General features: G+C 37.5%; 1 long non-coding RNA gene across 2 annotated transcripts; it reads right to left on the reverse strand.

Annotated features, from left to right (window-relative positions):
- Window positions 1-2,210: 2,210 nt before the first annotated feature.
- Window positions 2,211-20,917, reverse strand: LOC141922277 (uncharacterized). Of its 2 annotated transcripts, XR_012622940.1 has the most exons (6): window positions 20,688-20,917; window positions 16,173-16,289; window positions 15,524-15,614; window positions 13,051-15,119; window positions 6,755-6,823; window positions 2,211-2,629 (listed from the first exon to the last, which is right to left on the reverse strand). It is a non-coding gene; the product is annotated as an uncharacterized LOC141922277 (long non-coding RNA). The 2 variants fall into 2 exon arrangements; XR_012622939.1 differs by lacking the exons at window positions 2,211-2,629; window positions 6,755-6,823 and having other exon boundaries at window positions 12,590-15,119.
- Window positions 20,918-22,742: the final 1,825 nt, after the last annotated feature.

Raw genomic sequence — 22,742 nt, forward strand, 5'->3', positions numbered from 1 at the left:
CCTTGCATTCTTCTGCCTGCACTAACTTCCCTCCAGCACGGCCCAGACTCCTACAGAGGTCAAAAAATTAAAACTGATATTGTATAAAACCAAGGCCTGGAAAAATGATTTAAAAAGAGAGGAGGGAAATATGCAGTGGTAGAATAGAAGTTCATCTTTGAGATATATTGCTAACAAAAAGAGGGCAAGCTTTTACCTTGCATAATAAAAATCTGAAAATAACTGTTGAAAATAAACCTGTAATAATTCTGAGTTGTGAATTTCCCTCATACTCTTGAAATGTAACCCCAAGATGTTGTCTGAGATGCATCTTAGAGATTCTTGCTTTCTGTATTCCTTGACCCAATTAAATTAAAATGTTCATGAAGTATTTATTTCTTTAATTTCAAATAACTTTTGAATAATCAAAGGAAAGAGATGATGTTAACATATAAAAGAATAAAAGGTTAATAATGGGGATTTACTGAGAGCAGGTCACTTATTTCCCTAGTGAACCACAACAAAACAATTATGGCACTGTGGTAACCACAGAGAAACATTAAAACTGATCATCAGGAAACACAGGGCCCACTGAGGCTTGACCTTTTATACGTGGATGCTCTGAGAAGTATTCACAGCCGCCCATTCCCAGGCCAGTGTCCTTTTCTGTCCCCATCCACAGAAATACTGTTGTTCTAATTAAATAGTGTAAGAACTGCAAAGACAGGCTTCTAACATGTTTCTTTTGCATTTTTCTACTTTTTTCCCCCCCCTTGCTCAGATTGCTTCAGTGAGTGAACATAAAATGGTTAGGAGACCCCTAATCTCACATGCTGGAAATGTCTAGCAGCCCTAGGTGGTACAAGGGCTGGCCAGGGCTAATCTGGGTCTTCAAGCACTTGCATCTAGAATTCTGTATATGATTTCCCTCACACTTGGCTTCTTTCTCTCATTTTGAAAACCTCTGAAATATTTAAGTGGACCTACAGTACAAGCAAAGTGTATTGATTATTTTATCCTTGTCAAACACTCATGCATGTGTGCACTGCTGTATTGCATTTTGCCAAAACTGAGCAATCCTGTTAGCTTTTCTAAATTCTCTTGTTTGATAACTGACTGGCAGTTGTCCTTCCTCATCTACCCTTTTCAGTTCTTCTCCCTCTTTTTTATTCTTTATAACATTGTTCTTCTCTGTAGCCTGATATCTTTTGCTTCCTTTTCATCCCTAATTTTGTTATTTGAGGAACTTGACATCTCTTTGTTGGCCCTAGTTATGCTTTCTCCCTCCGTCTACCCTTACACTTTCATCCATGATGTTTATTCTTTCTATTCTTACTTCCTCTCTTACTCTCAAGTCTAGTCTTTCTCACTTCTAACTACTGTCCCTCCTTCTCCTCACCATCCTTTCTTTTCTGTTTGGTGTCCCTCTTTCTCCTGCTTCTCACAAATTGTTCCATCTCTCTCTCTTCAGGATTTAGGCTATACTTAAATCTCAACTATAGTTAATGATAGTTCATGATAGTTGAGACTTAAGTACAGCCTAAACCCAGACCATATTCTTAAAATGAAGACACATCACAGAGACTATCTAAATTAATAATTTAAATATATTGCTATAAAATTTAGCAAGGCTAAAATCCCAGAAACTTGGGTTGAGTTGGGAATTTAATGTTATTCAGAAAGATAACTCTAGTGTATAAGAATGTATAAGCAAATGGGTTGTATAAGCCAAAGTCAGCATTTTTGCAGGTATCCCTATCACAAAGAATTCATGTCAGTTTTGCGCTTAGAAAAAGTCTATCTTGGTGAACACAGAAGCCTGGAGAGTCAGCCTAAAATGTTACAGATAAGGGTAATATTTTCCTTGTTTGAAATGTGTGTGAAAGGAAAATATTAATAAAGTGCAAGTTTTTAAGGGATAGACAAGTGTTCCAACACGATTTCTCACCCCACTTTGGGAATTTGTCTCATGAGACCTGCCTTATGAAACAAATCTATTCTGCATTCACGACAGCTTCTTATTCTCAGTTTCCTGGTGACTGTAGCAGAAAGCTAGAAGCTCCTTACTGCAAGGATTTAGGATAAGCTTGGTTGGATCTAGAGGGTTAAAAAGACAAGGTAACAAAATGAAATCGCATGATGAATTTAGTTTACAAGAGGAGAGGCAGGAGAATAGTTTGAGAAGAATGTAGGATTTCTGATTACAAGATAGTGACCAGAAATGAGAATGGTCAAGTTGCCAAAATATTTTTATTTTAATTTGAGAATAAAAAATTATCTATAAACATGCAGCTTTTCATTACATCTGGCAAAATGCAGCAATAGTTTGCTAATGTCATTTCCCATTTCTGAATTTGACATAAACATACTTTTTTTTTTTTAAACTACAGTTTTTAACAGCTGAAGATATTTATTTATTACAAATAAAATGGTCCTCTGTTACACAGATATTTGGTTATAGTCCTCTGTTCTTCTGAGAAGCTGATGTTTGTAAATTGTTGGAGTATAAATTCAAGTTACATCACCAATTCGTTTAGGATCTTCTTGTCAGTCCTTTGGTATGTTTAGCACTTTATGTCCATATTAAAGGTCTCTGTGAGGCATCTCTTTTTTGGTTTTGTTCCTCTTCCCCTGTATGGTCCCAGTGTACCTGTTAATTAACATGATAGAAGCATAGTTTCTGGTAATGTTCTTCTTTTCCATAGTGCCTTATCTTACAGAAATAAATGAGGAATCTGTTAATGAATAGACTGTCATATTTGACATAGAGAATTTACACAAAGTTTTCTCTGAAAATCTACAATCTCTGTCTGTAGACTCAAGCACTACATTTTTGCACAAATGTAGGGAAGTCTTTAATATCTCTCACAAGCTTATCTTCCCAGTATGCTACAACTCCTAGTGCAACGATTAAATAAACTGCTTTCCCATGTCACAAAAAAAGCAAAATTAAAAATGATGTTCTTTAGTTTAGTACATAGCACAAATGGTTTGATTAAACTGCCAATTCAGAAGCATTTGAAGCTAAGTCATATACATTTCCTAACTAAAAATTAGTTATAACAATGGTGGGGGATATATTTTTCTTGCGTTGATGTTTGAAATGGTAGACTGTGTCTAATTAATCTCTTGAAAATAGTCATGTACAGTGTGTCTACATAGTGGAAGAAAAGAATCCAAGGACAGGAATTTAGGAATTACCATGCCAATTTGGGCTCAATTCCACATCATTCCAGTATGAGATTCTTTGTGGAAGGATGCGACAAAAAGAGAAAATGAGGAATTACTTTGAAAGGATTCAGTATTGCTTCCTAAACAGAAAATTCTAAGCTGTTTAGAGATAACAACTTTTAGGACAGAGGACATTCACACAGTGAAATAAGAATTGCAGGCACAGGCTTGAAATAATCAAGTTAGTAACTTTCTTGAGAAAGAAACTCCTCCAGAAAGGGCCTTTTCTCCATTGCTGGCACCTGATTGATGCACCACAGGTCCCACTTACAAACCCTCTGCTCCAGAGGTAGAAGAGTTTACAGCACATCACACTGTTCCGTGTACCTCCTGCTGCAGTGTTATAAATAACATTGGCTGCAAATCATTTTGTGCGACACAATATGGAATTTAAGCAGATAGGAATCAGACTTTTAGATATACACTTAAAATTCTAGGCTTGAAACTTTTTTCACATTAGTTTTGTAAGGAACTTGTTTTTATTTATTATGCAGGAGCAGCTGCCCTATTATTTCATTAGAAATGTTTTTAGAGACCTGAAAAAAACCCCACATTTCTGCAACTCTGATTTATGAGCTTCTTCATACAACTTCAGCTTAGCATCTGACTTAATTTTATCAGAATACCTCATAACAAAAAACTAAATTCTAAGAAATCCCATCTCTTAACAAGGGAGTTTTCTAAAACTCTGAAAACCAGTTGAGCAATCCTACTGTATTTATAATGCAAACACAATAAGAGCAGGAAAATGAACACTGTTGAACAGATGATTCTTTTTTTTACTGGAATAAAATTTTACTCTAACATTTGTTGTATCAGTTTAGGAACTCTATTATTTTTCCTAGTGATCCAAGGTACATCCAGATACACTATTTCTGAAACAGATGCAACCATGTTTTGACAGAGAAACATATAACGGGCTAGGAGAAAAAGAAGATGGTTCATTACTTACCTAGTATAATTAAGATGTACTTATTTTGCCAGTTATCTTCCTGATGATATTAACTCAGCCAAGGTTTGTGGGGGTTTGGTTTTTGGTTTGTGGGGGTTTTTGTTTGTTTTGGTTTTGGTTTTGTTTTAATTTAATTGCATAAGTATGTGAGCATTTCAAGTTATTATTCATGGATTCAAATAAGTGCCTCAAAACCTCAACTCCCTGTGCTTGTATTGAAGTTATGCTTAAGCTTCAAGTTTCAAATTATAATTATCTCAGCAGTTGTGCTTGCTGCAAGTCTCACTTTAACAACATAGAGCCTTCCCAGAAGTAACTGTGATTTTGTAGCTAGCAATGAATAACTCTGTAGATCAACAAATGAATATTGTTTAGATGTTAATATCTCTGAGCATAATGTGTAACAGAATCCCAGTTAGTAAACTGAATTCAATCCACCACAAACAGGAGGGCTGGAACTGCATGGTTTAAACTGAAAGAGACTTCAGAATTTTGCTTGCTTGATAGAGAACTCACATACTCATGTAATCACATCATATATAATAATGCTGATTTACTGACTGAATAGAGAAGAAATTCTGTTAGAGTTCAAACAAGTTATTCTTTTTATAAGGAATAACATTATTACCCTTTGCTTTTCTGATGATACCATGTTTTGTACATATAAACTTATTCCAGTGATGACGTATGGTATATTTGAGGCAGAATACATATTTTTGTCAGCAAAATGCAGTAAGATTTCTTGTCTAGGAACTGAATTGATAACATACATAGTATCAAGACAAAGAAACCTTATTACTGTAATGATAATTCAAAATTTAAGAGGCCAGCAAAGGTAAGTTGGTAGTTTCTAATTCAGGCGACAATTCCTTCCTGAAAATTATTAAAATGAGTTTGATTGCTTGCCAGACAAACAACACCTGATGTGGTACATCTCCTCAATTTCTGCTTTTTACTGGTGATCTTTTCTGTGCCTCCAGCCCCTGCCTGTGGCTCATCAGGCTCCCAACATGTAAACCCATCACTTCTGTCTAATGCACTGGGATATGGAAACTTCAAATCAGGTGGCTTCATAGGCATGGGAACATGCTGTGCCAGTTTTTCCTACATATTTCTCAGGAAAATCAGAGACTTCAGCCTTTTTGAAGTTCAGTGTCCTGGCTGGCAGCAGCAAAGATGACTAGCTATATCTGTAAAAGTAGGAAGAATTTTAGTGTTCATTCAAAGGCAGGTTTCTCACCTTCTCTTTGTAAACTGTGATTAAGTCTGTCAATAAAAAGATAAGAGAAAGAGGGCTCCCTCACCACACACACTCAGAAATTCCTCTATAGAAAGGAATAAAAGATTTAAGCTACAAATTACAACTTCCATTTCAGATATGTGTCTGTCCCTTCATCTTTTGCTCTGACTGCAGGGGCAGTGAACATCTGACAAGTCTGCAAACTCTCCTTGCACTCCTGGTTGCTTTTTTAGCTTGAGGAATCTGGTTGTGGCTTTTTGTTCTGCATATACCACACTGTAAAATCTGAATGTTATTTTTTCTTTCTAGATACACAGTATGACATATAACAAACTAGAATAGTGCATTTTTTTTGAGAAAGCTTTAATTATGAATTAACTTTGCTGGGCAAAATATCGTCATTTGTTCTTAACTATAGGGGCCAGAGTCTACAAAAATTCTGACCACTCTTTGTCAAAAAAAAAAAAAAAAACGGGGGAAAAAAAAAATCAGTGCTAAAACCTGTTCCAAATACTACACAAAAATAATATTGGACATGAAGCGTACTGAGCTTCTGATTTCCAACACCTGTTTTTTTTCTGTTTAGCCATTTCTGCTTGTTTGATGTTCTTCAGGTTGTTGGTTGCATTTCAAAGTTTGTACATAAGTAATGTTTTATCTCCAGTACATTAGAAAAAAATACATACATTGACTGTAGATTTTGCTGGTAGATACTCACTGGAGGCTGAAAGAAAGAATCAACCTGAAAATTCACTTTTAATTACTATCTCAGAAATTCCTGGAATACATTTCTGAAATTGCAGTTCAGAGAGAATGACTTATTGTGACATATGCTATGGTAGAATGCTTAAAGCTTGTGCAGCTGGAAGACCTTAGAGTATATTCATCAAAGGACTATGCAGTGATGATGCCAGTGAATTAATTTTTAAACTCAAAGGCAATAATAATATCTAGCTATATAAATAGCTTTGGCAAACTAAGTCTTCTATACAATTTAAGCCACAGGAATTAAACACTGTTTTATGTCATGTTAGAAAATAAGTGACATGCCAGGAATTTCTTCTTTGTGTTGGGTTGAAGTAATACTTTCCCCTGACATTCTGCCTTAATGAAAAAGCTGTACAAAGTATTTCAGAATTATTCATCCCTTCAAAATAAACATTTTTAAAGTACAAAATTGCATAAAGGCAGTAAAACACTTGGCTTTCTGGGTCACTTCTGTCTTGCTAGCCCACAGGTGAGGTGTCTGGTCTGGAATTTTGAAGGTAGGTCAGGGTACACAAGTTGAAGCAGCACAACAGCTCTGAATTATACTGAATCAGACCAGATGTTACCACTCATGTTTTACTTACCTGGTTATGAATTTTCACAACAGACAGAAAGCATTCCACATCACTTTTCTATACAGAATCTGACCAGACCTACAATGAATGGATGCAAAAGTTACCTTGCACAGCTTTGCTGATGAACTGGTAAACTCACCAGTTCATAAATTAACATCTGATTCTCCCAGCTTTAAATCTAGTCACAATCTGAAAAGAATTACAAATAAAATCATCAAGAAAACAGCTATTGACCATTGTTTGTTTGGAAGACTGGTCTTACTTTTAGCTAATCACCAAAGGCTGAAGATATACAAGGATCCTGTGAGTCAAAACCAATGTTTTACATCTTTCATGAAAACAATGACTTTGCTGCTGACTTTGGTGAGTACAGGATCTTGGCGGCGAGTCTGTGGTTGCAGTATAGATCCTATGATAAAGGTATAGCTGGATGAAGTCTGAAGTCATTAGTTACAACTCAGGTTACTGAGTTTTAAGACTGATTACTTATCACTGATTACTTAAGACTCAGATTACTGACTTAGATTGCTGAGTCTTAAATCATTACTTAAAGCAAACAGCTTCTTCCAATTTGAATATAGCATATTTTATTTTTTTCTGGCAGAGACTGAACTATGGAAAAGAACTTACAGTGTTTAAAAAAAAGCTTTTTATTTTGGTAACTCTGTACATATCAATGAACTGTGATGCCACCATTTCAGTATAATAAAAATAGAAATTAAAAAAGTTATAGGAAATAATTTTACTTTGTTTCTCAAATCCTGTTTAATATTAATCTTAAGGATTTAAAGCAGTAATAATAATTACTTTGTAAATATCTAACATTGTAAGTTGTAAAAGATAAGCTGAAGAAGGGGATGCCATCACTGTGCAACGATGGAGACTGGGACTAGGCAGAGGCCAGGTAGCCACTTACTATCTGTTGACATTTGCCCTGGTTGTGCAGAAAATGCCTCTGTCACTCCCTTCACTGCTTATCTATCACCAAGAGCTGTGACCTAGACACATGTCAAGAGCCTAGGTAACTCCAGAACTAGCCTTGTACTATTAACAAGTTGGGAACTATCATCCATATTAAGCTATACCATAACAACTTGTGACCAAAAGCTAGATTCAACAGTTCCCTAAAAATCATGGTACTAAAAGCCTTTGCTGAACAACCAGTTTCCTTTTCCCTGTTGTTATGATATATAATGTCAACCAGCCCCCCTTATGTATAATTTACACATATGACAATGCAAGTAGGTGAGCTGAAGAAACTTATCATAAGGCTACATGCGCTGTGACTATGCATTAATGTAGGATATAAGGCAGGGGACAAAAGTCATTCTTTGGAATTCCCCTCAGCCAGCCTGAGACCCCATGCCGTTTACTGATCATTGGACAGTAGTACTTTCTTTCTTTAACCTGTCCTCTTTCTCTCTTCCCCCCCCCCTTTGCCTTCTTAATTTTTATATCATTATGTATGTTTGATATGTATTGAGTGTTATTAAATTGCTAAAGGACATTGGATAAAGAAAAAGACTATTAAAAATTTGTTTTTGATTTCCTCCATCTGACTTGCCTGACTATTATTGGTCAGTGAAGCGTGATGCTCTAAGGGAGGAGGGAATTATTGTCTTCCTGCTTGCATTTGCTCGGGAACGGGGCATGACAAACATTATTCATCTTTCAGGTAGATTTACACTACTGTAAAATATTAGAGTTCTGTTGTGAGTTCTATTGACCTCAGAGGAGTTGTAACAGGTTACTTTAGAAGGGTGGTAGGTGGTAAATTTACAAAGATCATATTAGATCATGAATCAGACTAAAATGTGCACAAAGACCATGCTTTAATTTATTTTTCTTTTATATTGCAGATGATGTCTTATTTACTTTTTATGGGTAGTTTTGGCCACAACAACAAAATCACTGAATATTCCTCAGTGTGGCCTTGTTATCATGTTTAAGAACATGATGCACAGCCATCAGCAGAAAGAGGATTCTTTTAAAAGTATATTCAACATCAGTAAATTGTTTTCCCTTCTTTTTGTTTGGAATTTTACCACTTTTACCATTATTTGCTAATGCTTTTGAATAAAAGTGTAATAAGTTGGTTATGCTGTTTTGTGTGCATCCAATTCCCTACTGCTAACACTGAATTCAGTCAGTACCATGTGAACCATTTGTAATTGATATGCACCAATTCCAGGTGAAAAGTTTTCAGTTGTGGTAGTATCACCCTTGCTGTCATGAAGCACTAAAGATAGGTCCAGGTTTTATACTTGAAGAGAGTTGACTTTTGAGGCAGTTGTTCAGATTTAGTGTTTTGATTTTATTAATTACATGAAAGAGGGATCAGCTAAGAAATTTGATTCTAAAACCAGAAGATGGACTTGTCCCTGATTTGCAAAAAGGCAGAAGTTTGAAGCCATCTATGCAGTTTTATACATCTTTTTCAAGTCTTATAGCACAGCTATTCTGTATCACAGCGGACAATTCAAGCATTCCTCTAAGAAGAAATAAGTGAGACATATTCTGTAATTCCCTTTGTAATAATAATTAGATTCCAAGCAAATAATATTAGGGATAATGATCTCTACTCCTGTATCATAAAGGCACAAATATTTGCACATTTTGCAATAAAAGAATTTTTAATGTGAGAAACATCTGAAAAGTACAGAACAATAAACAACTTGTTAATTTTGAATGTTTATACAAGGAAGTCTTCTATGGTACTCTAAAAATCGAACTTCATGTACTGTGTAAATGAGAAAATACGGTATTGCCTCAAGTAAAATAAAAACCTAAGGGTATCACCTAAAATGAAAGATCTCTTTGAAGTCTTTGAAAGATGGTGAGGGAAAGAAATTTCTGAAACACAGCCCTATGCCACTTAATTTTATATTCCTTCTATTAATTGATTTAAACCATGAGAGTAGAGGAAAGCCACAGATTCTCAAAGACTGCATTCCCAGTTGCCTTGGCCTCTGAACCTGCAACAGTTTAAATTTCCCCAGGAAATTACTTCTCCCTGAATCGTTTGAGAACGCGTATTTTACACACTTCCCCCTTTGTCAGGACTTGCACTATGAGACTTCAGCTTTAAAATGCTGTTTCTTCAACAGATGATTTTGCAATGCTTTCTTATTACATCTTTAGCTAGAAGCTTAACGAACAACACTGTACTTTACAGGCCCTATTTACAGCAAAGTTAAATAAAACTCCCACGTTTTTCCAGTGCATTTTTTGTTGTCCTAACTCTCCTACATTTTCTTAAATGATCTTAAACCAAATTCCACCCCTAGAAGCAAAACCAAACAAACAGATTACCTCATGATATAACTGAAGTTAGGGTGAGGATGAATGGAGGTGAAAATCAGAAATACAGATGTTTAAAGCAGCCTCTTGATAAGAATGCAGTTTTTCTTCTGGAAATTGCTCATGCTTCATTTATGACAATCTCCTGAAGTGAATATTTTTCACTGTAAGAGCACTTGTAATTTACACATACTTGAAAATTCATGTTTTGCATGGAACTAAATAATTTGAAAGTTACTGAATTGGAAAATCCTTCAGAGGAAAACATCTGGGAATCTACAACTTGAAAAAGTTTAGAAGCAAGCGTCAACTGCTTAACATATACTCGAGATGATGTTTTTCAATGAGAAAGGCTTAGTCGTTGGACACCCTTCTACTGATGACATCTTGATTTTTAGCTCATATTTTACCCAGGAATGCATTTTCCCTCAATCATTTGCTCTTCAAGGGATGTTTGTAAGTCAGTTAAAGGAAACAGAATATTTAGATTGACAGGCAATTTATATCTGAAATTTCAGCCTTCTTACCACATGTTTACTGGCTTAGCATGAGAACTATCACTTAAATGCTATAACTATTGAAGTTGTCAATTGCTTAAGATAATAGTGAGATTTGGACAATAGCATTTTCCAAAATGCAGTCCTGGTTCCTTCCTCATAGTTATGCTCCTATTATCTACCTCAGTTTGCTTAGAAATAAAGCAACAGCGTACTACGGGACTGCATATATTCAAATCCCATTTTAACTCCCAGTGAGTGAGAGTGTAAGCCTGTATACAGGATGCAAGACTTCAACTTGCACCAGATTTGCTAAAAAGTCAGGTACAGTGTAACAAAGCTAGCTGTTACGTCAACAACAACAAAAAATAATCTTATATTGTTCCCACTTTAATAATTGATATTACTCTTGTGAGTAGAATAAATATTTCAACCATTAACACTTCTGTGATCAGTTCTCTGTGCACACAGACATGCCTCTTTGTTACTACAAGATGCTCAAGCTCCTGATAGCCTCATGTAATCCTCTACTTTCAAATTATAAATACTGCCCATGTACATGTATGTGAATTTAAATGCTGTTCAACAAGAAAATTCTACTATTTACTTTTAGAGATAACAGTGTGACAACTGAGGACCAACTGGCCCCTGACTGATTCTCTTGTTCCAGTGCTGGGACAGGGGGAAAGGGAATGCCAGAGGTTCGCACAGCAGCTCTGGCAGAAGATGGGTGTACTTGACAAGCAATGGTATTTCATGGAGAATGCTTAAAGCAAATCTGCTGAGAGGATATGACAGATAATGTCAACAACATGACTTGTATTTTATGACCCATTCCGAAACTTGATGATTTGATAGATTTGTATTCCAATATTGATAGTATTTTCACCCACCTTTTTCTTTTCCATTCAGTAAACCAAAAAGATTGAACATGAGTTAATACTACTTGCAATACCAAGGTTTACTGATGCCTTCTGAATACTGTCCATATATTAACTTCTTCTACAACAAAAATGCTTTTCCCCCCCTCTTTTTAGCCAACTTTAGGGGAAAACAATAACCTTTGCAAAGAAAAACCGAGTACTTCTGTGTTTTCAATTAACAGCCAGCAGAGTTATAGATTTTAATGTAAAGCATCTTCAGCACATATTTGCCTCAGAAAAAAACCTGCTGCAATCACAGATTCTTTCTTTAGTATTTGAGTACTTCTTTTTAAAAACAAAATTTCTAAAAGCACAATTAACCACAGGATTCTCTGCTCCTGTTGTTTCTTACTGTCAAGCACTTATCTGAGCAGGAAAATTCAAGTAGAATTGACCTGGCTGCCAATATTTATCGGTTACTCCTCAGAAGATGTAGACAAGAGTCAAGAGATAAATAGTTTTTTCCTTTTGAAGTGTTGATTATAAAATAGGTGTAGTAACTAGTATTTGTAACTATACTGTCTTCTCTCTCCATGATCATTTCTTGTTATTTCTTTGGATTTAAGGATCAAGAAAATCTATTACAGTAAGGAAAAAAAAAAAATCAATATTAAAGATTATTTTACTTCAGGTTTTCCATAGCACACTGAGTACAAGAAAGAAAACAAAACAGCTGGAAACTAGAAAACTTACTTTGAGATATTAAATCACAAAACGTTACTGACTAATACCAGGAATTTAATACCCAAATGCAAAAGAAAATTTAAGTTTTAGTCTGAAAGAGCTTTTAGTTAGTTTGCCATTGTTTTTCTTTGAATAGACAGTAGATACATAACATGACTATTATATTGCTATTTATATAGTGATGACATAGTAAAATTTTGTCGGGTTTGTGTGTGGTGGGGGTTTTGGTAGTGGGGAAGGGGGCTATAGTGGTGGCCTCTGTGAGAACCTCCAAGTTGGACCCGCCTCTGGCCAAGGCCAAGCCAATTAGTGATGGTGGCTGTGCCTCTGTCATAACGTATTGTGGTGGTTTAGGCCTTGCCGGGGTCTGAGACCACGTTGCCACTGCCCCTCCCCCACCCTCCGACTGGATGGGGCAGAGTAAAATACAAACTCCGGGCTGAGATAAGGAGAGGTTTAATACAACAGTGCAACAGCAACAAACTGAACAACAACAAGAACAGTAACAATAGCAATAACAGTAATAACAATAAACAGAACAAAAATGTACTGATACAGCAGTGAGGAGAGTGACCACACACCACACACGTTCACCGATTCTTCCGTGCTTGGGTGCCCCGGAGGTGACGTCAGCATGGTATTGAATAACCTGGCTAGAGCTTCCCCCTACTGCTGGGGAAACTTAACCCTATCCTAGCTGAACCAGGACACGTATTTAAGAAGGGAAACCTGGGAGGAGGAGAAGTGGTGAGGGAAATACCTATGCACACCCAGGTCAGTTGAGGGGAGGAAGGAAGCGGGGAAGGTGAGCTGGAGCAGAGACTCGCCTACGGCCCGAGGTGAGAGGTCAGGCTGTCCCCCTGCAGCCCATGGAGGGTACAACAGTGGAGCAGACGCCCACCTGTAGCCCATGGAGGACCCCACACCGGAGCAGGTGGCTGTGCCCAAAGAAGGCTGGGACTCTGAAGGAAGCCTGCGCTGGAGCAGTCTGTTGCTGGGAGGACTGCAGCCTGCAGGAGGGACCCACGCTGGAGCAGTTCATGAAGAGCTGCAACCTGTGGGAAGGACTCATGTCAGAGAAGTTAATGGAGGACTGTCTCTAGTGAGAGGGACCCCATGCTGGAGCAAGGGAAGAGTGTGAGGAGTCCTCCCCCTGAGGAGGAAGGAGCAGCAGAAACAATGGGTGACGAACTGACCGCAGCCCCCATTCCCTGCCTCCCTGCACTGCTGAGGAGAAGGAGGTAGAGAAAATTGGGAGCAAAGATGAGCCCAGGAAGAAGGGAAGGGTGGGGGGAAGGTGTTTTTAAGATGTGGTTGTGAGAACACTGTCCTACTGATTGGTACATTAGTGGTGGTGGTGGAGTTCAAATTAAATTGGTGTTCTTTCTTCCCCAATTGAGTCTGTCTTTTGCCCGTGACCATAACTGGTGAATCACCCTTCCTTGTCTTTGTCCTTGTCTCCATCCTAGAGTATTTTATTTTCCTCCTCCTCCCTGTGTGGGAAGGAGCGAGCAAGCGTCTGTGCGGTGCTCTGTTGCCTCCTGGGCTTACCACAACAAAAATAAAATCTACTTTTCTAAGATTTTCAATCTCCTAAAAAGTACTATTTTATTTGGCATCAATTACTGAATAGATAAAAATGAAAAGTGGCTTTTAAGGGGGTATTTTATCATCAGAAGTTCTGTCAGTCTCCCAGCCCTCTGAAACTCACGATGATTTCAAAGCAGAAACCCTTGTTTAAAAAGAAGTTTTAATCAAACAGAAATGTTATTCTGGCACTGATCTGAATTATTTAATCTTAAATCATAGAATGGTTTAGGTTGGAAGGGACCTTAAATATCATCTAGTTCCACCCCCCCGCCACACCTTCCACTAGACCAGGTTGCTCAAAGCCCTGTCCAACCTGGCCTTAAACACTTCCAGGGAGGGGGCATCCACAGCTTCTCTGTTCCAGTGTCTCAACACCCTCAGAGTAAAGAACTTCCTCTTTATATCCAATATAAATCTACGCCCTTTCCATTTAAAACTGTTACCCCTCATCCTATCGCTACACTCCCTGATAGAGGCCCTCCCCATCTTTCCTGTAGGCCCCCTTTAAGTACTGGAAGGCCACTATAAGGTCTCCCCAGAGCCTTCTCTTTTCCAGACTCAACAACCCCAGCTCTCTCAGCCTGTCCTCACAGGGGAGGTGCTCCAGCCCCCTGATCATCTTTGTGGCCCTCCTCTGACCCACTCGAGCAGGTCCATGTTCTTATGTTGGGGGCCCCAGAGCTGGACACAGCACTGCAGGTGGGGTCTCAGGAGAGTGGAGTAGAAGGGGAGAATCACCTCCCTTGACCTGCTGGCCACACTTCTCTTGATGCAGCCCAGGATATGGCTGGCTTTCTGGGCTGTGAGTGCACATTGCTGGCTCATAGTCATTTTTCCATCCAGTAACACCTCCAAGTCCTTCTCCACAGGGCTGCTCTCAATCCACTCATCACCCAGCCTGTATTTGTGCTTGGGATTGCCCCGACCCATGTGCAGGACCTTGCACTTGGCCTTGTTGAACTTCATGAGGTTTGCACAGGCCCACCTCTCAAGCCTGTCCAGGTCCCTCTGGATGGCACATCCCTTCCTTCCAGTGTGTCGACTGCACCACACAGCTTGGTGTCGTCAGCAAACTTGCTGAGGGTACACTCAATCTCACTGTCCATGTCACCAGTGAAGATGTTAAACAGCGCTGGTCCCAATGTTGACCCCTGAGGAACGCCACTTGTCACTGCTCTCCACTTGGACATTGTGCTGTTAACTGCAACTATCTGGGTAGGACCATCCATCCAATTCCTTATCCACCGAGTGGTTTACTCTTCAAATCCAAGTCTTACCAATTTAGAGATGAGGATGTTGTGCAGGACTGCATCAAATGCTTTCCACAAGTCCAGGTAGACGACATCACTCGCTCTTTCCTTATCTACCAATGCTGTAACCCTGTCATAGAGGGCCACCAAATGTAACAGAACAGCACTGTTATATGTAAAAAAACAAAACCAAAACTACTTAAAAATGAAGCTGTGCTGTTTCAGTTCATAAAACAGATATGCCTGGCAAGTTAAACCATGGCGAGCGTATACTTTGGTTTGGTGCATGCAGAAGATGATAAAATTGAATACAGGGCAATCAAAGAAAAGTTTGATCATTATGAATCTAACTTATATCACACCTTTTCAGTGAGATGGCTTCTGAACTTGCTTGTCCAAATTATGCCCAAATATGCTTGCACCATATTTTGAAGTGTATTTATGGAAATTTTTATCAGAATTCCCACTTGCAAAATAGATTTAGGAACTGAGAGGGAGGAAAGAGCTAATTTTTAAAGGTATTTAAGCACTTACTCATCTCTCTGAAGATTCTTCTAAGATTTTCTGAAGTAGCAAAGCATCTTAAACCCTTCTGTTGATTTCAGCACCTACTGTCTTCTCACACCTATAAACAGGAATTTAATTGTTTAAATCCTTTTGAATACCTTGGATGGACCTACATCTGCAATTCATAAAATTCTGTCCCAAATACAGATGGAATGAAATCTGCTTTTTAGGTCTTTTTAAGATCATTACCAAATATGAAACTCCTTAGAAATTCAAATATCATACCTGTTGTGAGTCTCTCAGTTTATACTACCAACACCTTCATTATAGTTAATTAACAATGTATAACACTAATTACACTCATCAGACAAAATTAGTTTGCAGGTGTACCTCTTTTCTAAAGAAAAGAGTGCGAACAGTGTTGTCTTTCATGTGTTAGGTTTCATCTGCTTCTGTTTCTTAGCTAACCAATAGCGGCGATAGCAATCATTTCTCTATTTGTTTCAAATAAGTTCTGTCTAAAAAATGAGGAGGTTTGGGTTTTTTTTTTCCTTTCCCTTTTTCTTTCTTTCTTTTTTTTTTTTTTTTTTTCTCCTTATATTTCTTAGCAGAAAATCAGTCAAAATCTTCGGATACCCTCTCAGTTCTGTCCAGGCAGTATGGATAAAAATCTTACCAAGTCCACAGTGTGGGCTGAATACTCCTAGATTCCAAGGCTCATCAACGGCAGTTAACTTTTCTTGATAGCAACGGGCTTTTCTTTTCCCCATGAAGGCTTGTCAAGAAGATTTACCTAAAACACATTATGTTATATTGCTCAGTCTTCATACTCTCAGAGCTATTCCTGTGTGTTCTGCTACTTGACTGTTTTGCACAGCTGAAAACAATCTAACCCCATTTTTGTGGCAATTTAAGGAAATGAGAGATCCCTTTCTGGCCTCCTTGAGTCTAACTCACTTATATCATAGGATGAGAATCTACAGACCCAGCTCTCTAGATTAACATTTTATTCTGCGTTTTGTCTATAGTCATTGCGATTATCTTAACAGGTCTGAATCAACATTAGCATCTGCAGGATTCTTCTCTGTTACAGACACAACAGAGTTAACTAATGGACATTTCACCTTCATTGGGCAAAATGTTATTATTCAGAGCAGAAATTCTTGGAAGAAAACATAGTATCAAGTAACAGCAAGGGTCTCTATGCATTGCCCCTCAGGCACTCACCCAACTTCACCTGAGAACCCCTGTAAAAAGAATATTTCAGATCCTTATGCAATGCTGCTTTATTTTTGGCAATGGTGCCATGTGAGCTCTTGGACCGAGTGTGACTTGAATGTGACCGCTTTATACAGTTGCACACCCTTAGTTTACCAGTGACAAACCTTCCAAAAGCTGATTATCAGTGTTGACACAGAAAAGAGACTGTACATGAACATCAATGCTTAGCCACATTTTCTTCAGGAAAAACATCCATGAAGCAGGAATACCAGTCAGCAGAGGTAGTCCTACATACCTAAAATACAAAGCTACAATAATATGAGAATATCCTACTCATCCACAGGCTCTGTTATGCCTTGCTGTAATAATAATATTTGAATTTTCTGTGCTACAGTAACATTGTTTCTCCTATCACCATGACATTTTCCAAGTTGTAGCAGTATTTTGCAGTAAGTTAAATGTAAAAGCTTTATCTCAATATATTTTTTTTGACATATAATGTAAACTATCTATATTTGCACTGACATTTAGGCAGTTTAGCAGCTTAGGCACATTTCGGTAGGACATGGATTTCCTCCCTACTTCTTCCTTCCATTTGATTCTTTACTGCAAAGAGATATTCTGTTACAAAAAATAAAATCTGAAAATGACACATAATTTTTTAAATCTGGGAATTTCTTTATAGACCAGAATAGCATTTATTCATACACACACAAACCCACACAATATCAGGTGGTTTTAATTCTGGTTTATCATGGATCCTTTAATAATGATATCCATAGATTGTTTCTCTCTTGTTAAACAGTGATCTGTACAGAAGTGAGGATAAGGGTATGGTTACAGGAATAGGCAGATCACCCACCCCTTCTGTCCTGCACCTGCCCAGGTTTACAGACTGGGTAGAATATTTTACTGAAGATTCTGGAAAACAAGATAACCCCTTCATACTGGCATCAATATGGTATACACACACATATGTGCTCTTTCCAGGAACTGACTGTGGGTCTGGACTTACATATTTAAAAATCTGACAAACAGCTTCAGCAGGACACAGAAGTACAGAATTTATATAAAAATAGTAGAGCCTGAATTAAAAGATAAGGCAGAACGTGTCCATTTGACAACCTTTAACATTCCTCATGCACAGCCTCTCTATTTTTAAAAAAGCAGGAGTTTAGAACATAGCACCAGCAGTAGAAGGATTTTCTCCCCTGTAACTACCTTTTTTTCTGATAATGTTGGGAGAGCTACATGAAATACTGTCTTATCAATAAACTGATAATATATGGATCAGTTCAATACTATTTGTTAAGAACTGTACTTAATTTAAATGGAGAGATTATTTTCCTGATAAAGTGAGTAGAGCATTTAATTCCCTTATGAAACTGACAGAAATATTACTAAACTATGAATTAATATTTTCAGTTGCATACAAGAACATGTTTTCTAAATGAATTAAATTTGCTTCTAATAGCCATTCAAGTAGTCATAAGAGGACTAAAACACTATTTTTCTTTCCTGCTTTGTCCTTTCTGTAATGGGTTCAAACTTTATTAGCCAGCCCTAGTGCCTACAGATTTCTAAATGAAGACTCCAAAGCACAATGGAAATCTGTGCTGAGTCTTGTTTTTCGAGAACAGACACAAGGAGAAATAATGGAATCATTACTTGAGTAACTAGGAAAATAAGTTATGCTGATGACATACCACAATGGTTGAGGAGAAATAATGAAAGCATTCTCAGACAGCAGAAGAGTATAAAGACTCTGCTCATTTCAGCATCCTGCACTTCAATGTGTAAGGCTGGAAGTGACAGATTCTGAGTTGTTATCTGGGCCAAGTTATGCTAAAACATGACACAGTCCCTAAATTAGAAGCCTAATCAGTTCAATATGCCACATTCAAACTAATTTGCCAAAAGTCCCCTCAACTCAGGTAATCAGAAACTTTCTGTAACTTCATTGCTTTTTAATTTTATTACTACAGCTCACCGAAAAGCCGATCATCTTCCTCTTGGTTTGATCTGTCATCCGACTTCTTGAATTCCCGCCTGTCTCCCGTATCTTAATTAAAAGTTCATTGTCCTTCTACTGGAAGTCCTACATAAATGTTCTGCTTATATTTATCATCATGTTATTTCTAGTAGCTTGTTTCTTCTGCTTTTCTCAATCATCTCTTTAATGTTTTCTGGTTTATTGCATTCTGGAGTTTTGCCTTTTGACTTATACTCTTTTTTGTGTTTGCCATCACAACTAACACAAACCATGGTCACAAATTTGGACAAAAGTTGCAGAAAAAATACAATTACCCCTAATCAAAAGTCCTTCCCACCTGTACTAAGAGATCACATGTGGATTCCATGGAGAAATTTCTTTGCTGTGCAGTAAGAAGCAGGGCAGTAGCCACAGCAGATGCAATATAAACAAACAGTGTAACCTTTAATAGGCACGCTACAGTTTGAATTATACACACCCATTAGAAACAGCCTCTGGTTGTGTGAGGTTCTGTGTTAGAATTAATATTTCAGAGCTTTTAGTAAATTTAATAATTTAGTAAATTTAGTAATTTAATTTTCTTGATCAATGTAAACAGATTTTAAATGATAAAGTTTAAGTTCTAGTTTAAAGAACAGCATGGCTTGATATCACCTAAACCGTAAGATTGTGCATGCATGAATACATGTACATAGTTCAGCTTATCCTCCTTTTTGTGAAATTCACTACTGCTTCATTGAATGGATTGTTGCTCACTAAGTTAATAAAGGGTATGTTACAGGCACTAAACTATAAAAAGTGTAATCAGTGGAGAAAAAGGCAAGCATTTTACTTCAGTGTCTGCAAAGTTAGAAGAGTGCAAGAAGAAAGTTTTGTGATGGCTAGCTTCTCAAAAGCCAAGGAAATACAATGTATGCTGGTAGACACACAAGTTACAAGTGCTTAATTTATTTGTTAAGAATATCTTTCATATATTACAAAGATCACGTAATATGAAATGCTGCCAAACTTTAAAAATATTCAAATGAGTACATTTTTTAATCACACACAGCTTTAGAAATAGCAGCTTTTGTATGGATTTATGAACTAAGTTTCAACTACTTCACTTAAAAATGCTAGACACAAACATTTGAAGCAGAAGTTGAATATGAGGTTATGCATGCTCCCTGCAAGTACATCTGGAAGACTCACAACAAGCCAAGAGTCTAAACTATTTCCTTTGAACTTGATGAGCACAGTATGCTTCAAGGAACACAAGTCATGAAATGGTTTTATACAAGTTCCAACCTTTCAATTGCGCACAAAATCAACTGGAAAATGAACTGCAGAGTCAAGGCAACGCTTGATGTGAAATATTACTATCCAGTTAAGTACCAGATCAACCCTTCTCCTAAGCCAGGTCTGTGAAGAGCCTGTGACTTTTGCATTCCTGGAGCTCTTCCTCAACTAGGATCAAAGCTCAGATGTGTAAATACAGGTGGGGAGCAGCTATCATTCTGCAGTTCCTGAACAAGTGCTCCTCTACCCAGCCTCCATTCATAAACAATAAAAAGGAAAAAATGACTCATCAGTTAGACGCTATAAGTTTTTTCTCTGGTCCACGAACAGGAACAATAAACAATGTCCTTTGAGGCTTACCTACGGGATCAGTGAGAGTGGCTCAGAGTGTTGCAACACAGTTATTTCCCTCATTGCAGCAAACCACAGGGCCCAGAAATGCTACTGCCACAGTTCTCTCAATTTCATCAACTAGTGAGGTGAAAATCCTCTCCCCTCCTCACCTCTTCCCTGCTTTGGCCTTGGGAACTGTGTGGTTTGTCTCCCAGTTCTACAGGAAATGGTTTTAGAAGATCAATAGCATTAAAAATTCTAGGACATGGGAAATAACTAACATATCTCTAAGTGCAATTTACTTCATTACTAGTGTATCGGTTCCTATATAAATACCAAAACCAAAGATCATTAGGAGTTACTTACACAACCTGAAGATGCACGGTGGTGTCAGACTGCCTGAATCACTGATACTAGCAGGACTAATGCAGGTCCCGTTTCCTTTCAGTCTTATTTCCTCTCTCAGGTTAGGCTCAAACAGGCCATCTGGTACAATAAGAGGCACAAGAACTGTTCAGTGTTTACTTTAAAGAGAAAATATATTTTAGATTTTTAAAAAAATATTTTGCGATAAGCATGAAGAAATGTAACAACCATCATGTGGTGGTTTGACCTTGGCTAAATGCCAGGTAACCACCAAGTCGCTCTATCACTTCCCCTGCCTTCCCCTTTTTTTTCTCAACAGGGCAAAAAAGGGAAAGAAAATAAGATAGGAAAAAAACCCCAAACCAACCCTTGTGGGTAAAACAAAAGCAGTTTTAACATAAGCAAAGCGAAGCAAAGGTCCGCACGTGGAAGCAAAAAAAGAAAACAGATTTATTCTCTACTTCCCATTAGCAGGTGATGTTGGGCCTTCTCAGGAAGCAGGGCTCCAATACACGTAGTGGTTGCCTCGGAGGACCAAGGGTGACCCCACCCCCTTCCTCCTTTCTCCCAGCTTTATACTGAGCAGACGTCATATGGTATGGAATATCCCTTTGGTCAGTTCGGGTCAACTGTCTTGGTGTTGTCCCCCCCAAGATCTTGCCCACCCCGTCCCACTGCGGGGGAAATGTTGGAAAGAGCCTTGGTGCTGTGTAAGCACTACTCAGCAGTAGCCACAACACCAGTGTGCTATCAACACCCTGCCAGCTCCCAAGATAAAACACAGCACCAAGAGGGCTGCTATAGGGGAAAATCAATTCCAGCTCAGCCAGACCCTGTACACATCATTTCAGCTGTATCAACTAAAATACAATGCTCTGTAGTCACTATCTATAAGCATTATATATAGCTAAGGGAAAGTAAAATCCATTAGTCATTCAGTAATTATGGAACACGGCATTAAACTTCAGTCTTCTGTCTGAAAGCAAGGTCAAAATGAAAAAAAAAAAAATTATACTAATTGCTAGTATCCGTCATCTTGGCTGTCATTTTATTTTCATGCCAGATGCAAGACAGCTCAAGGATCAGGCCAGACTGTTGAACTAGCATTTAATCAACATTCAATATTGGTTGAAAAAGAAAGTTATGATATAGATAAAATATAAAAATGTATATAGGGATTAAAAAATACAATTTTTCACTGCTTACATTTGGAGACATAGGAATTAATGTATTTAAATTATTTTTCCAGATAATAATTTTTATTAAGAAAATGAAAGAATAAAAATCTGGAAAAAGGGCAGTGAATTTCAGAAAATTGATAATAAAAATAGGGAAAGGAACAAACAGGTAAGTGAAACCTAATAAAGATGATACTGAGTTCCCTGGTTCCCAACAGTGAACCAAAATCTTACTTGGAAACTCCCAGTCTACCCATATGTTAAAGACTAGTTTTCCTCTAAATATTGCCAGAGAAAAATTCTTAAAGCAAGCTCAAATGTATTCTTAGAAGTTATTAAACAGACACAAACAAATATTTGAAAATATAATTTCCTCCAAGAAATGCTATTCTTCCACCTTGGTCCTACTTTTGTTTTTTCCTTTTGATTATATAGACAAAAAACATTAACAATCCCCCTCCTTCCCCCTTCCCCCCCAAAAAATAGAAATATTCTGTGTCACTTCTTACACTGATATAAAAGCATGCTGATATAAACAGAGCCATGATAATTTATATTAGCTGTAGAATTTTCTCTTATTAAACTCAGTTGCTGCCAGATTGTTTTGTATAAATAGCTCTATAAACAGATATCTGTTAATCCAACACTTTAACATGAAAGAAGTACCAGTGTTACTTCAAACTTGTAACTTCAAGAACAAGAAAATCTCAGAAATGAGTGGAATATTTATCCAATATATTCCAAGTGAATAGCATAAGAAAATATTTTGGAATAAATACATATTTAAACCATAAATCCTGATGAATTATCACAAGGGATTTTTCACAGAACAGAACTGCAAGAGATGGGTGTTTTTTTACTGTTGGCAAGACAAATC

The sequence above is a fragment of the Strix aluco genome, chromosome 4 (genome assembly GCF_031877795.1).
Source record: "Strix aluco isolate bStrAlu1 chromosome 4, bStrAlu1.hap1, whole genome shotgun sequence".
NCBI lineage: Eukaryota > Metazoa > Chordata > Aves > Strigiformes > Strigidae > Strix > Strix aluco.